At 48.3% G+C, this 16,327-nt stretch overlaps 1 long non-coding RNA gene across 1 annotated transcript; it reads left to right on the top strand.

Annotated features, from left to right (window-relative positions):
* Positions 1-2,703: 2,703 nt before the first annotated feature.
* Positions 2,704-4,763, top strand: LOC128342066 (uncharacterized). Its single transcript, XR_008314752.1, has 2 exons — positions 2,704-2,895; positions 3,831-4,763. It is a non-coding gene; the product is annotated as an uncharacterized LOC128342066 (long non-coding RNA).
* Positions 4,764-16,327: the final 11,564 nt, after the last annotated feature.

The raw sequence follows: 16,327 nt of genomic DNA, 5'->3' as shown, positions 1-16,327 counted from the left end.
TTCCTCCTGTTGCCGGACCCCACAAGGCTTGGCGTTCCTTCCTCCTGTTGCCGGACCCCACAAGGCTTGGCGTTCCTTCCTCCTGTTGCCGGACCCCACAAGGCTTGGCGTTCCTTCCTCCTGTTGCCGGACCCCACAAGGCTTGGCGTTCCTTCCTCCTGTTGCCGGACCCCACAAGGCTTGGCGTTCCTTCCTCCTGTTGCCGGACCCCACAAGGCTTGGCGTTCCTTCCTCCTGTTGCCGGACCCCACAAGGCTTGGCGTTCCTTCCTCCTGTTGCCGGACCCCACAAGGCTTGGCGTTCCTTCCTCCTGTTGCCGGACCCCACAAGGCTTGGCGTTCCTTCCTCCTGTTGCCGGACCCCACAAGGCTTGGCGTTCCTTCCTCCTGTTGCCGGACCCCACAAGGCTTGGCGTTCCTTCCTCCTGTTGCCGGACCCCACAAGGCTTGGCGTTCCTTCCTCCTGTTGCCGGACCCCACAAGGCTTGGCGTTCCTTCCTCCTGTTGCCGGACCCCACAAGGCTTGGCGTTCCTTCCTCCTGTTGCCGGACCCCACAAGGCTTGGCGTTCCTTCCTCCTGTTGCCGGACCCCACAAGGCTTGGCGTTCCTTCCTCCTGTTGCCGGACCCCACAAGGCTTGGCGTTCCTTCCTCCTGTTGCCGGACCCCACAAGGCTTGGCGTTCCTTCCTCCTGTTGCCGGACCCCACAAGGCTTGGCGTTCCTTCCTCCTGTTGCCGGACCCCACAAGGCTTGGCGTTCCTTCCTCCTGTTGCCGGACCCCACAAGGCTTGGCGTTCCTTCCTCCTGTTGCCGGACCCCACAAGGCTTGGCGTTCCTTCCTCCTGTTGCCGGACCCCACAAGGCTTGGCGTTCCTTCCTCCTGTTGCCGGACCCCACAAGGCTTGGCGTTCCTTCCTCCTGTTGCCGGACCCCACAAGGCTTGGCGTTCCTTCCTCCTGTTGCCGGACCCCACAAGGCTTGGCGTTCCTTCCTCCTGTTGCCGGACCCCACAAGGCTTGGCGTTCCTTCCTCCTGTTGCCGGACCCCACAAGGCTTGGCGTTCCTTCCTCCTGTTGCCGGACCCCACAAGGCTTGGCGTTCCTTCCTCCTGTTGCCGGACCCCACAAGGCTTGGCGTTCCTTCCTCCTGTTGCCGGACCCCACAAGGCTTGGCGTTCCTTCCTCCTGTTGCCGGACCCCACAAGGCTTGGCGTTCCTTCCTCCTGTTGCCGGACCCCACAAGGCTTGGCGTTCCTTCCTCCTGTTGCCGGACCCCACAAGGCTTGGCGTTCCTTCCTCCTGTTGCCGGACCCCACAAGGCTTGGCGTTCCTTCCTCCTGTTGCCGGACCCCACAAGGCTTGGCGTTCCTTCCTCCTGTTGCCGGACCCCACAAGGCTTGGCGTTCCTTCCTCCTGTTGCCGGACCCCACAAGGCTTGGCGTTCCTTCCTCCTGTTGCCGGACCCCACAAGGCTTGGCGTTCCTTCCTCCTGTTGCCGGACCCCACAAGGCTTGGCGTTCCTTCCTCCTGTTGCCGGACCCCACAAGGCTTGGCGTTCCTTCCTCCTGTTGCCGGACCCCACAAGGCTTGGCGTTCCTTCCTCCTGTTGCCGGACCCCACAAGGCTTGGCGTTCCTTCCTCCTGTTGCCGGACCCCACAAGGCTTGGCGTTCCTTCCTCCTGTTGCCGGACCCCACAAGGCTTGGCGTTCCTTCCTCCTGTTGCCGGACCCCACAAGGCTTGGCGTTCCTTCCTCCTGTTGCCGGACCCCACAAGGCTTGGCGTTCCTTCCTCCTGTTGCCGGACCCCACAAGGCTTGGCGTTCCTTCCTCCTGTTGCCGGACCCCACAAGGCTTGGCGTTCCTTCCTCCTGTTGCCGGACCCCACAAGGCTTGGCGTTCCTTCCTCCTGTTGCCGGACCCCACAAGGCTTGGCGTTCCTTCCTCCTGTTGCCGGACCCCACAAGGCTTGGCGTTCCTTCCTCCTGTTGCCGGACCCCACAAGGCTTGGCGTTCCTTCCTCCTGTTGCCGGACCCCACAAGGCTTGGCGTTCCTTCCTCCTGTTGCCGGACCCCACAAGGCTTGGCGTTCCTTCCTCCTGTTGCCGGACCCCACAAGGCTTGGCGTTCCTTCCTCCTGTTGCCGGACCCCACAAGGCTTGGCGTTCCTTCCTCCTGTTGCCGGACCCCACAAGGCTTGGCGTTCCTTCCTCCTGTTGCCGGACCCCACAAGGCTTGGCGTTCCTTCCTCCTGTTGCCGGACCCCACAAGGCTTGGCGTTCCTTCCTCCTGTTGCCGGACCCCACAAGGCTTGGCGTTCCTTCCTCCTGTTGCCGGACCCCACAAGGCTTGGCGTTCCTTCCTCCTGTTGCCGGACCCCACAAGGCTTGGCGTTCCTTCCTCCTGTTGCCGGACCCCACAAGGCTTGGCGTTCCTTCCTCCTGTTGCCGGACCCCACAAGGCTTGGCGTTCCTTCCTCCTGTTGCCGGACCCCACAAGGCTTGGCGTTCCTTCCTCCTGTTGCCGGACCCCACAAGGCTTGGCGTTCCTTCCTCCTGTTGCCGGACCCCACAAGGCTTGGCGTTCCTTCCTCCTGTTGCCGGACCCCACAAGGCTTGGCGTTCCTTCCTCCTGTTGCCGGACCCCACAAGGCTTGGCGTTCCTTCCTCCTGTTGCCGGACCCCACAAGGCTTGGCGTTCCTTCCTCCTGTTGCCGGACCCCACAAGGCTTGGCGTTCCTTCCTCCTGTTGCCGGACCCCACAAGGCTTGGCGTTCCTTCCTCCTGTTGCCGGACCCCACAAGGCTTGGCGTTCCTTCCTCCTGTTGCCGGACCCCACAAGGCTTTTCCAGTTGTTTTCTCAGGAGTGGGACAGGACTTCACTAACTCATGAACCAAGGTTGTACCAAGTATTATTTCCTTTCTCATTTTGTCTTAGTTCATTTCAATTCTTGTGTCTGTCCTTGGTTCCCTTTTCTTGTTTCCCCTGGAACTATATTCGGGGCCCTTCAACTTTATTTGGGCAATGTCCCCCCAGAAGTTTTGTATGTGAAATTTTTGTACTTTTAAATTGCCTCTCTCTTAAATGGTATCTTTAAAATTTTGTACAGCCTATTGGATCCCTCTGCTGCCCTTTGATTTCTCTTGGACCAGCTCAACAAATGTTTCCACAGTAGTCTCTCCACATGTTTCATGTTTCTGCTGCTTGTTTGCTGTAGCTGCCACTTGAGCCCTCATGCTAAATATGCTAAATAAAATAAATGTGTGGTTTTGTGGGGCAGCGGGTGGGGCGATCTATTCACAGCATTTAGGCTCTGGCCGGGTGGAGTTGTGGTGTTAAGAGGGGGCAGGGCAGCAAACTGATTCTCTACAGAGCAGACATCCAAAAGCAAGAGAAATGGCACAGAGGAAGCTGAGAGGCTAGAGATTGCCCAACGCTCCCCAGCTCTTGTTGGATTACAACTCCCATCATCCCCAGCTTCTCTTGTTCAGGACTACAGCTCCCATCACCCCCTGCCATAAAGCTTGGCTGGGGATGATAGAAGCTGTCCTCCAATCACCCCCGGCCACCTTGTATTGTGGCATGAGTTGATGGGAGTTCAACAACAGCTAGAGAACCTCAGGCTGGCCACACCTGCAATAACAAATACAGTCCCCTGATGTAAATCCAGGTCTTCTTATGAAGAGAACCATCACGTTTTGAGCAATGGGTTGTTGGGGGGTGGATAAATAAATCAACATGAAAACCAGGCAGTTGAAACAGAGGGTCGTGAAGAAAACACCACTTAAGTAGCTCACACTTGTTTCCTTTTTCTTCTCTCTCCGCTATACCAGTAAAGAAGAGCTTCCCTTTCAACATCTAACAAAGGATCCCATCCTTCTTCTGATGCACTGTTATCAACGCGAGTGCTGAGGGTTGCCTCGGCCGGGTAAATATCCATTGACACAATGACAAATCTCTCCGGTGGCTGAGCGGAATGGTGGGCCCTAGAGAAGGCAAGAAGAGGCTGAGGAGAGCAACCCCACAACAGATGCCCATTCCCTTTTTGACTAGGTTTGCAAAAGCCTCGTGTACACTCAAGGTCATGAGGCTTTTGCAAAGAGGGGGCATATTTTCCCGGGAAACGACTTCACCCCAGGAGTGGAATCCACACCTTAGTTCACAGAGCTCCCTTCAAACTAGTTACTGAAGTTGCAGCCCAGGTTTGCACCGGTTACCCCTATCCCATCTCTTGATTCCGAGTCTGGGTGCCCAACCCCCCTCCCTTCCCCTGGCTCCGCATCCAGTGCGGGGTGCAAATGTCACGTCCAGTCCTGGCAGGGTGCAAGAAACAAGGCTGGAGCCCACAGTGAACCAGTCTGTAGGGCCAAGCGGTGGGGGCAGAGGGTGCGCTAGTGAAAGCGATCCCCGCCCTCTCTTGGCCTTCTGCAGGGACACCTCGGCATCCACTCACCCCCCTCAGGTGACAGTGTGGGATTAGCCGGTCGCCATTTGGGGCCGAGTAGGAATTTTCCCCATCCACCCGGATTGGCCTGGAGGTGGCTGGTTTTTTGCCTACTCTGCACTGTTGCACTGGAAGGGATTTCTGATCTGGCGGATGTTAGGAGTGGTGCCGCTAAATAGTGTAGCCCCTTGGTCACCATGGCAGGTCCGGGGGGGGGGGATGTAGTGCCCCACCCCATTGGTGGCAGGTGCGATTTCCCCCAGCTACACTCTAGTTCTCTGCTAAAATGAGTCAATAAAGTGATGGCCCTAGTTTCAACCCATTTCCTGTGTGCTGTCGTTTATTTCTGGTTGTGGGTGCAAAGGGACTTCATGGCAGAACGCTTGCAAGACAGTCTCAAGTAGCACTGAGTGTGAGCTATAGATCCACAAAGGCAAGCTTTACAAAGAGTCAGAATCCGAAATTCAGGAGAAGCATGAGTTGCTCCTTCTGCTCTAGCCAGGTCTTCTGCTCCTCCAACCCCACAAATGGTGGTCTGGTTCATACTCACACAATCAAGTGGCAAAGCTCTGCATAGACTGTATCACTTCAGGCTGCAAGTGGAAGGTAGGGTTTTTAAATGCTCTCCCTCATAATAGTTAAAAAAAAAATAGCATGTTGGGAACAAGTGTTCAACTCAGGGGTGCAAACAGAGAAAAAGCTTAAGGAGCACCTCATTAATTTTATTTTGTGAGTAGGTATGGGCTATTAGAGGCACAGTGGGGAAGTAACTTGCCTAGGGAGCAAGAGGCTGCTGGTTCAAATCCCCGCTGGTATATTTCCCAGACTATGGGAAACACCGATATCAGGCAGCAGCGATCTAGGAAGATGCTGAAAGGCATCATCTCATACTGCCGGGAGATGGCAATGGTCAACCCCTTCCCAATTCTACCAAAGACAACCACATGGCTCTGTGGTTGCCAGGAGTTGGCAGGTGGTGTGATAAAATGCAGGGGAAACTGCTCAATTGGTTAAGGGTGATGCGCACTCTTGGTTCAGTCTAACCCTTTCCCTTCAGAGCTATTTTTCGATGTGCAGGGATCTTCTGTGGGGAGGGATGCACAAATCACACATCTGCAGCTTGAAGTGATACAATCCAGGAAAAGGTTACTCAGTGATTTTGCTGAATGTTTCAAGTATTGTCAGCAGTCTGTCTGTGAGCATAGCAAAAAGAGAATCTGGTGTTTAGTAGGTGCCAGCATGAATTTGTCACACTGGAGTAATCTCTCCTCCTCTTTTAACAGAGTTACTAGTTTAATAGAGGACAGGGATGCTGTGGACAAAGTGTGCCTTGATTTCTGCAAAGCATTTGACACAGTCCCCACAATATCCTCCTTGACCTCTGTGGAGAATGGGGCCAAAAACTCCATGTTGTAGGTTTGCTTGGTCTTTATTTTGATTTATATTTAAAATGGCTGTCCATTCACCACTTGCTTTGCTGGAGTAGATGAAACCTTGACCTTTTCTCTACCCCGGGGTTGTTTTTCTGCCTGGTGTTCATCCCTGCCCCACCCCCCCTAAGTTCTGGTTTGTGTTTGCCCTGATTGGCTAATCCAGGGCGCTTTCCAGATTACACTCTGAAATTATGCAGGGATTGCGGTGTCACAACACAGGAAGTATGGAAGCACACTGAGCAGATCAGACATTGTTGTAGGGTTTAATCTGGAAAGCGCCCTCAGGAGGTGGGCAGAGTTCCAGGGATTAAAAGGGGAGGTTGGAACAGTTTAGGGAGCAGGAGAGCAGTTGGAGGAGCTGAATCGCAAAGAAGAGCTGAAGATCACACAGAGGAGCCGGATCCCTCTTGGAGCAGCTGGAGGAACAGACAGCAGCAGCAGGACCAGACAAGGCAGCGCTGAGCAGAGAGGGAGAGAGACAGGCTTGCAAGGAAGCCAAGTGGGCTGACTAAGAGCTGCTGGTGAGGTGCCTGTTAGGGCCAGCGTGGAGTGTCCGATAATCGCTGGATGGGCTTATCTCATTTTCTTCTTCTTCTTCTTTGCTCTTATGGTTGTTAAACATTGCAAAAGCTACGTTCAAATTGGTATTTTTCCCTCTCAAGTAAAGATTTCACCTCTTGATTAAATTCTGGTGTAGTCTCTGTCTGTGTTCTCCACCCCAGGCTTAAATGCCACACCACCCTGCCTAGATTGAGTGAGAGACGGAAGGCTGATGGGCTGCCAAGTGGAGACAGCCAGGAAACATAAGGAATTCCACTTGGGGTCAGCAGCAGTAAAGCTGGTCAGATCATGGGGCTGGTTGAGACCAGACCGTGACAATCTCTCTCATAATCTGATCTACTTAACCTAACTAGCCTTTGCCTGCTGCTGCTTCTACAATTATACTGGATTCTCTGGATAAATCAGAGTGCAGCAAAATCCCCTCTAAAGCTTCCCTGAGAATTACTTGCCGCTTTCTGTAACAATTCTCTCTTTCAAAAACGGAAGACCAGAATGGGCGAGGTCTATTGGTATAAAATAGCAAATGGTTTCCATAGATGGTGTGTGTCTGCCATCAGGGAGCATTTATGGCTCTAGTCTGGAGAGTGCCTTCAATAGGTGAAAAGGAAAAACACATCCACTCACTCATTTCATTCCACCATTAGTGGAGATGGTTTTGTCTCTATGGCAATTACTACTGACTAATAACTTACTCCAGAGCAAGTGCACATAATGACATTCGTACCTGTAAGCCTAAATTTAATACCACAATTAGTGAAGAAGCTCTTGAAAGTTAGTTGGGTGGTAGAGCACACATTTTCATGTGCGAGGTAGCTTCAGACTTCAGTGTCTCCAATTCTGCACTCTCTCCAGGCCCATAAAAGTACGGAGGCACCTTCAGATGTGATATTGTGCATATTTTTCAGTGTTGAGAGCCAGTGTGGTGTAGGTCTTAGGGTTTTGGACTAGGAATAGGGAGACAAAGTTTAAATTCCTGTGCAGCTGTGAAATTCAGTGGGTGTACCTTCCAGGCTCGTTGTGAGGACAGACATAACATGTACTTTGCTCTGGGATCCTTGGAGGAAAGCCGGAGGTGGGGGTGGGGGAATAAAAGTAAAAACATTTGCCCATCTTATCCATCTAATGTTGTATACCTACAACAGCCCTGTAAGATAGTTTCGTATATTGCCAGTTGGGGGAGCCATGGCTAGTGGACAATGGGCTGCCAAAGGTCTGCTTCATGACTGAGTGGAGATTGGAACCAAGCAGTGTTCCCTATAAGAGGGATTCCCAGATGTTGTTGACTACAACTCCCAGAATCCCTAAGCAAAAGCCATTGCAGCTGGGGATTCTGGGAGTTGTCAACATCTGGAAATCTCTCTTAGAGGGAACACTGCAGCCAAGGGTTTTTAGCTTGTGGTTGGAACCACGACGCTGCACCAATTCTTCTGCTTGGGTCCTGATTAGTACCTGGATCATCTGAGAAGCCCGTGCATGTTGCTCCAAGCTCTGAAGAGGTGGTCTGTTTTGGTATTCATTCAAGACTGAAAGAAGACGCCACGTAGCAAGCATAGGATGAAAGAAGTCCTGTGGAATGTGCAGGGCTTTGGGGAGTAGTGAGGGCGAAGGGAGGCAGGCCAAAGCTTAGGCTCGAGTTGAAGTGATTCCATCAAACAGGGCCAAAGTAGATTGGATTGCTCCCCTGAAGCATCAAACTGAATTGAGAACACATCTGAAGCACCAAGGTGATCCCCAAATCAAATCAGTGCTGATTTATTTGGCCCTGCTATCTAGCCCAGCATCCTGTTGCCTACCATGACCAACCAGAAGTCTACAAGCAGGAGGGAGAGGCTATATGCTATCTCTAGGCTCAGTAGGGTGCTGAATGGCAGTTGTGGGGAGAAACAGTGGAAGAAGGGAGGTATGCCTTCAAGACCAATATCCACTGATAGATGTGTCCTCCATGAATTTGTCTAATCCTGTTTTAAAGCCATCTAAACTAGAGACCATCAATACACCTTGTGGCAGCAAATTCCAAAGACTGATTAAGTGCTGCTGTGTGCATGAATACAGGGAAACCTCTCTATCTGCAGATCCAACACCCATGCTTTCGTGTCTCTGCTGTCAAGTCATTGACAGCCAACCTCGGCTTACGCAGGGAAAAAAGGTGAAGAACGGGTTTATTTTGCATGTCCAGGGTGGCTGGAAATGATCCCCAAAGTCATTTCCGGCTGCCATTTTGGGAGTAGGAGCCATTTTGTGGCTCTTTTTAAAAAAGAAGACAAATGGCCAATTTGGGACTAGCGGAGGGTGGGGGTGGAGACTTTGATAGGGCACTTACTTTTGCTATTTCCCCTCATTTCCTGCCATTTTTGCCCTTTCCCCAGCCTCCAGGAACCTAAGCCCCGGATTCCCATTGCCGCAATACGCCGCTATCTGTGGATAATGGGGTTCACCTGTAAGTCCTTTTGTCTGTCCTAAATCGTATGCCAATCAGTTTCATGGAATGACTCCTGTTCCATTTTTTCAAAGTCCAGCAGATGGAAGTCATTAGAATAACGTTTAAAAGGATACCATTGCTCCTGTGCAGCAGGCCTTTTAAAATTGGAATCAAAATCTGGGGTCTCTTCATTCTCAGCAGACCAGACCTCACTGGGTAATGGAATGACATCTCTTCTTTGGAGGTGCACAAAAACAGCTGCTGTGCAGCCAGCTCAGGATCCAATACCCTTGAAGTAGATGGTTTTGCATTTCACTGAGGAGGACCCAGCTTTGCTAAAAGCAGGCCAAGAAGTCCTGCACAGAGAGGAGAATTGGGGGAATGTAGCTTCTCTGGCAACCAGTGGGTGGGACAGCAAGAATGATAACAGATTGCACGGAATATCGTCAGACAGAAACCAGCTTCAAAAGGTGGAAGGCAATTCAGCAATCAAGAGAAACTCCAAAAGCCAGAAGGAAACCAGAGATGTGAAGGGGGAAATCCATGGCTTGCCAGGGGGACAACTTTCATGAAATTCCAGTTCAGCAAGCAAAACAAATAGGAATGAAAAGGAGTGTCTACCCAGTGTGTGAGAGAAGCTTGAATCGCACACCAGACTTTAATGCCCATTGGAGAATGCACACAGGAGGCAGTATAAATGCAGGGAATGTGAAAAATTTAATTATTATTTTAATTATCAATCAATGTGTACACACAGAAAAGCCATATAAATGTCTGGAATGTGGAAAGAGCTTTTCTGATCAATCATATCTTCTTAAACAGCAAAGAATCTGCACATGGAGAAAACTGGATCAATGCTTTTTGTATTTGGTATTATTATACATTACATTTATAGACCACCCCATCCAAAGGCTCTGGGTGGTGCACAACAAATTTAAAAAGACATAAAACACCATCTAAAACACAGTACTTAAAACAATTCAAAACCATTTAAAAACCTTGGAAGACTAGGCCAAACAAGTTTTCAGGGCCCTCTTAAAGGCCAACAGCGAGCCTAAATTGTGGCTATCTGCTGGGAGTGCATTCCATAGGCCAGGAGCAGCTGCAGAGAAGGCCCGGTTCTGAGTCGCCACCAGACGTACCGGTGGCAACAGGAGATGGAACTTTCCAGATGACCTCATCGTGAGATAGGGATCATACAGAAGAAAGCACTCTCTAATGTAACCCAGACCCAAGCCCTTCAGGGCTTTAAAGGTAATAACCGGCACTTTGTATTTTGCCCGGAAACATATCAGCAACCAGTGCAACTGTTGTATTGTAATTGTATTGTATTGTAATTTTATTTACAGTCATTGACCAAACAGAGAATAAAAACTAGTAAGCATTAAAATGTGTTTGTGTGTGTGTATATGTATATATATGTGTGTGTGTGTGTGTGTGTGTACATACACACAATTTAAAATTGGGATGATATCCCATTATACCTTTTAAAAACAATATAACTAAACTTAGCTACAGAAATAGAAATTGAAGCATCTTTATCTGAAAGCAGATGTTTTACAAGGTTATCATCGGATTGATCTTCCAGTTTACATATTAAAGGAACAATAAGGCGTTCCCTGGGATATAAACGGAGATTACAGTGGAGAAGGATATGTGCAACAGTTTCTGTATCTTCTGACCCACAACTACAGTGTCGTTCTTCTAAAGGCACACCCTGAAACCTCCCAGCTAGAAGTGCAGATGGAAAGGAATTAACCCTTACTCTCGTGAATATCCATCGAAACTTAGAAAAAGTAATTGTCGACAGATATTTTGCGGGGGAAAGATCCATATTAGTTCTTATAACTCTATAAAACTCTGGAAGCGCAGCCCAGTTTTCTTGGATCTCAATATCAACAAAGCGTTGTCTCACTACTCTTTTCGCATTCGCTAGACCCCATTCCGCAGTTGAGCTGGGTCTAAGCCTAGAGAGGTGAGTTTCGTACTTACTGTAGCACACCATAGTGACTGGGGACTAACTGAGAGAAACTCAGGAATTAAACCAACTGGTCGCAGATGTATTTTCAACCAGAAAGAAATAATCAGAAGCCAGGCCCGAGATTCAATTTTTATAAAGCCAGCCTCTGTCCTTAAAGTCACATTTGCTGTACATTTTGGAGTGCCAAATAAGTTCTTCAAGAACCCTGATTGGCTTCTTTCCAAAGTGTCAAACCTTGAGTATGGACCTAGTTGTATACTATACAATAATTGCGGAATGACCTTTGCAGTATAGAGCTTTAAGGCAGCTGGTATGAAGCCTGCACCCTGAGTTCTAAAAAATCTTAAGATTGCTGCTGTGCTGCGTTTTGCCAACTCTGTGACCATACTTATATGTGCTGATTTCCCAGCATTGTGTAGAAAAATTACCCCCAAGTATTTTCTTTGATTTACCTGTTCTAGTCGGTGTCCATCTAGCATCCATACAAATGTTTTTACTTTATTGGTGAAACACATAATTTTAGATTTGTCGTAATTGATCTGTAGATGCTCCTCTCTGCAGTAAAGTGCTAAGGCATCTAACGCTCTTTTGAGCCCAACCCTGGTTTGAGATAGAATTACTGCATCATCGGCATACATCAGGATTGGGATTTTCTTGTTAGCTAGTTTTGGTGGATGAGTGTCAGATGTCTGCAAACACTTTATCAAATCGTTAATATAAAGGTTGAATAAGTAGAGGGCTAATACACACCCTTGTCACACCCCTTTCCTAATGGGTACTAAGTTTGTAAGATTACCAGCATGGTCTAAACGCACTCTTAAAAAGGAATGTTCATGCATTTTGATGAGCAAGAGTAGAAGCCTTCGGTCCATAGAAGTAGCCGCCAATTTAGACCAAAGACGGCCTCTAGAAATTGTGTCAAAAGCCATCTTAAGGTCTATAAAAGCGGCAAACAAAGGTCGCTTATTCCTTTTGACCTGTTTGTCCACAAGATGTTGTAATATTAAGCAGTGGTCTAATCCAGATCTGTTAGCTCTAAATCCTGCCTGCTCATCCTTAATAATGCACTCCTGCTCCATCCAAGCACATAATTTGGCACATAAGTGCTTGGCATAGAGTTTACTTATAATATTTAAAAGGCTTATTGGTCTATAATTAAAGGGGTCATCCCTTCTACCTTTCTTATGGATGGGAACCACAATCGCCGTTCCCCAATCCTGAGGGAATTGTGCAGTTTGATCAATATGTGTGAAGAGAGCAGCCAGCACAGGAGCCCACCAATCTTTGTAGAGCTTCAGAGGTTCCGGCGGGATACAATCGTTTCCAGGTGTTTTCCCGCATTTCAATTGCATAATTAACTGCTCTATCTCATATGTGGAGACCGGAGACCAATGTGGTAATGAACCTATTTGAAGGGCGCCTTGGGGAGAGATATCATTGTAAAGTGCCCAAAAACTGAGAGGAATGTATCTTATTATTTGATATTGAAATTAGTCTCTAAAAGCTCATCAAAAGTGCAACTGTTTAAAAACAGGCATAATCTGGTCTCTCCAGGTTACCCCAGAGACCAGTCTGGCTGCCGCATTTTGAACTAACTGAATTTTTTGTACTTGTGTAAGAGATTTTTGACCCCCCAAAACTCCTGCAACCAGGAATAAATGAGGGCTCCAAAAATCCCCACATTCATAGATGTGGGTCCTTTTTGATGGTACTGGCTGTCAAGAATCCCAAGACTCAAGAAGACACGAGGAGAAGTGAAGGGATTATATTTAATCAAAACAGATTTATTTTCTTACCAATATTCAGATGAATCACAGCATACAGCATGCAGTAAAATTACTTCTCTCACACAAAGCAGTCACAAAACTAACAGCCTAGAGACACTGACAGAACCGTCAGACCCTTGCGGTCACAATATACTATACCCCAAGGGAACCTCGACTTGTTCCTCTTTTTGCTAGATGCTAGGTGCCATCAAATTGATTGATCGGATCAACTTCCTCCTTTCCTCCTCCTGTGTGCCGTGCCTGAGCCACCCTCCCTGAGGGAGAGAGCCCCTTTTTTCTATCCTCAAATTAGGGTTTTAAGTATCCTCTCCTTTCCCACCTACGCATCTAATAGTGATTGGACGAAGAAGGGGTCTTGACCATTCATGACCCTCGGCTAACCTGTTCCATTTGACATTTAATATCATTGTCTAGGGGAGATGTGAAAGAGGAAAAAGGCGTGGGCCAAGTGACCCCCCTTCAAATGGAACACCGAGCCTTGGCGTACTTTCGATCTGAGGTACTGAAAAATGAGGAAGTGTGCCCGAGCCGACAGGCCGATTTTCTCCAGTTTTAGACAGAAGCTCTAGATGGGGGCTGCTCTTGACAGCATGGAAAATTTGCTGGAACAGGGGAACTTGGCGTTCACTCACGGGTTCATGCCAAGATCAAGGCCTAAACTGTGTCGAGCAAACAGACTCAAGTTAAGCATCTATCTAATACAATATGGCTAACCTATCTATGCGCTAATTCAATATAAAATTGACCGGATTGGGCCTTACACTAGGTACATCACTGTTTTGAGATCATTCTCTTCAAGGAATGGACGCAGCTGTCGAATCAGCCCAAGTTGATGGACAGCACTCCTGGCCATAGCCTCCGCCTGAGAAACCAGGATGAGGCCTGGATCCAAGAGCACTCCCAAGCTGCATACCTGTCCTTTCCAGGGGAGGGTAACCCCATCCAGCACAGGAAGATCTAACTCATCTCTCAAATTCCAATCCCCCACAATGAGGGGCTGAGGAGCCACTGGCAGCACTACATCCTCTGGCCGCCCAAGTGTTCCTTGAGCCCCTGATGTTAGCCAGTGGCAGGCTCGGACTGGCCCACAGGGCAACAGGTCATATTTCCGGTGTGCCCCACCCACGTGGCGCCCCTGCACCCCAACTCCTCCCCTTAATTACTCATTCTGCTCCAAACTTGGTGCCCTCCCCACATACATTCCACCTGCCTCTCAGTGCCCCCAGTCTGGCCCTGGCCGGTGGGTCAGATCCTGAGTAGTGCTAGGCATGCAACGGTTCTCATGCAACTCAGTCTCCCCTCTTCCTCTTCCCTCCTGCTGCTCCCTGAATGCCTCCTGCTGCTCCCTGAATGCCCCCAACACACACACACACACACACACACACACACACACACACACCGCAAAGCTGCGCCTGAGTGTTGGGAGACAGCAACTCACATATTGGAAGGTCCATGCTGCAAGATCCACATTGGCATTGTATTATGTTGTAGGAAATATTCCATGGATTGTTCTCGGCTCTGACACATTATGGATGGAGGCTGACTTCTGACCTCAGGAAAGAATACCTATTCTGACATTAGGTTGTATTGGGTAGGGGTGTACTCAGGTTCACTTTTTAAATGAATGCCCTCCCAAGTGTAGGGTACAGATAGGAAGACTACCATTGCATGGACAATTGTATGTGCATACATATTTGTTCATGTGTTCACTGCACATATTGTACATGCACTGAACATAACATGTGAATAGGGCCCATTGCTAAAAAGGGACATAAGAACATAGGCAACTGCCATATACTGAGTCAGACGACTGGTCCATCTAGCTCAGGATTGTCTACGCAGACTGGCAGCAGCTTCTCCAAAGTTGCAGGCAGGAGTCTCTCTCAGCCCTATCTTGGAGATGCTGCCAGGGAGGGAACTTGGAACCTTCTGCAAGCAAGCATACAGATGTTCTTCCCAGAGCGGCCCCATCCCCTGAGGGGAATATCTTACAGTGCTCACACATGTAGTAGTCTCCCATTCAAATGCAACTAGGGCAGACCCTGCTTAGCAAAGGGGACGATTCATGCTTGCTACCACAAGACCAGCTTTCCTCCCTACAAGAAGAACCTCTTCTGCTCCATTAGTCATTATGCTGTTGATTATGTTTTTGCTAGGCTTGAGGAAGGTAAAAGATTCTATTTGATTTCTGGAGGGTCAGTACAACAAAGCATGAGACCTCGGATTGGTTTTTCACATATAGGTAAGACACACCAGCAAGATAATAGACAGGCTGAGACTCAAAGGCAATTAGGCCTCTGATCTGCAAGCCCTGCTAAACCATTGCCACAGGTACTACTCCTACTCCTACTATTTATATACTGCTTTTCAACAAAAGTTTGCAAAGCAGTTTACATAGAACAATCAATCAATCAATCAATCAATCAAAAGAGGGTTCTTAATATTTGGATGTTGGGATCATAGAACTGAATTGAAAGAACCTCACTTGAGTTTCAGCCTCCAATCCCATGAGAGGTCTTCAGTCAGACCATGTTGTGTTTCTAAACCCCTTGATTATTGCTTCTTTTCAGTTGATATATTTACATAGAGATGGAGATGCTGCATTGCTAACCTTGAAGCCCTGGGTGGATATTGCAGGGAACACAGCAAGTTTTGCAATTTCACTTCTCCTTGTTGCATTTGTAAGTTTTGGAAACTTAGGTTTGATTCCCCTAATTAATATATGGTGATTAAGTGCTGTCAAGTCGGTGTCGACTCTTAGTGACCACATAAATAGATTCTCTCTGGGATGATCAGCTTAGCCTTTAAGGTCTCTCAGTGGTGCATTCATTGTTGTTGTAATCTAGTCCATCCACCTTGCTGCTGGTCATCCTCTTCTTCTCTTGCCTTCAAAATTATCATTATGGATGTCTCAAAGTTGCTGGATCTTCGCATAATGTGTCCAAAGTATGATAGTCTGAGCCTGGTCATTTGTGCCTCAAGAGAAAATCCTGGATTGATTTGTTTGTTTGGATTGATTTGAATCCATTTGTTTGTTTTCCTGGTTGTCCATAGTATCCTCAAAAGTCTTCTCCAGCACCAAAGTTCAAAAGCGTCAATGCTTTTTCTATCTTGCTTCTTCAAAGTCCAGCTTTCACATCCATAGAGTGTCATGGGAAAAACCATGGCCCAAAAGTTTCTAATCTTTGTAGGTGTAGACACGTCACGGCATCTAAATATCCTTTCCAAGGGCATCATTGCAACCCTACCAAGTGCTAGTCTGTGGCATATTTCTTGACTGCTGGATCTGTTCGATCCTAAAAGGCAGAAGCTATCCACCACTTCAGTGTCTTCAGTGTCATTTCTGAGGCTGGTTGATGTACCCATTGTCATTAGTTTAGTCTTCTTTACCTTTAGTCGTAGTCCCATTTTTTCACTGTGCTCCTTGACTTTCATTTCTATAACTTGCAGATCATCTGCATTCTCAGCTATCAGAGTGGTGTCATCAGCATAGCGCAGGTTATTAATGTTTCTTCCTCCAATTTTAAAACCACACTCATCTTCTTCCAATCCAGCTTCTCTCAGTATATGTTCAGCATATAAATTGAATAAAGAAGGAGAAAGTATTCCAGTCTGTTTCACCATGTTCCGTCTGGACTATGGACCATGGACCATGTTCCGTCCTGTCCTGTGTATAGGTTTCTCATGAGAACAATGAGGTGTTCT

The sequence above is a fragment of the Hemicordylus capensis genome, chromosome 2 (assembly GCF_027244095.1).
Source record: "Hemicordylus capensis ecotype Gifberg chromosome 2, rHemCap1.1.pri, whole genome shotgun sequence".
Taxonomy (NCBI): Eukaryota; Metazoa; Chordata; class Lepidosauria; order Squamata; family Cordylidae; genus Hemicordylus; species Hemicordylus capensis.
Note: the sequence above shows the minus strand (reverse complement) of the source record. Positions and strands in the feature narration are given on the sequence as shown.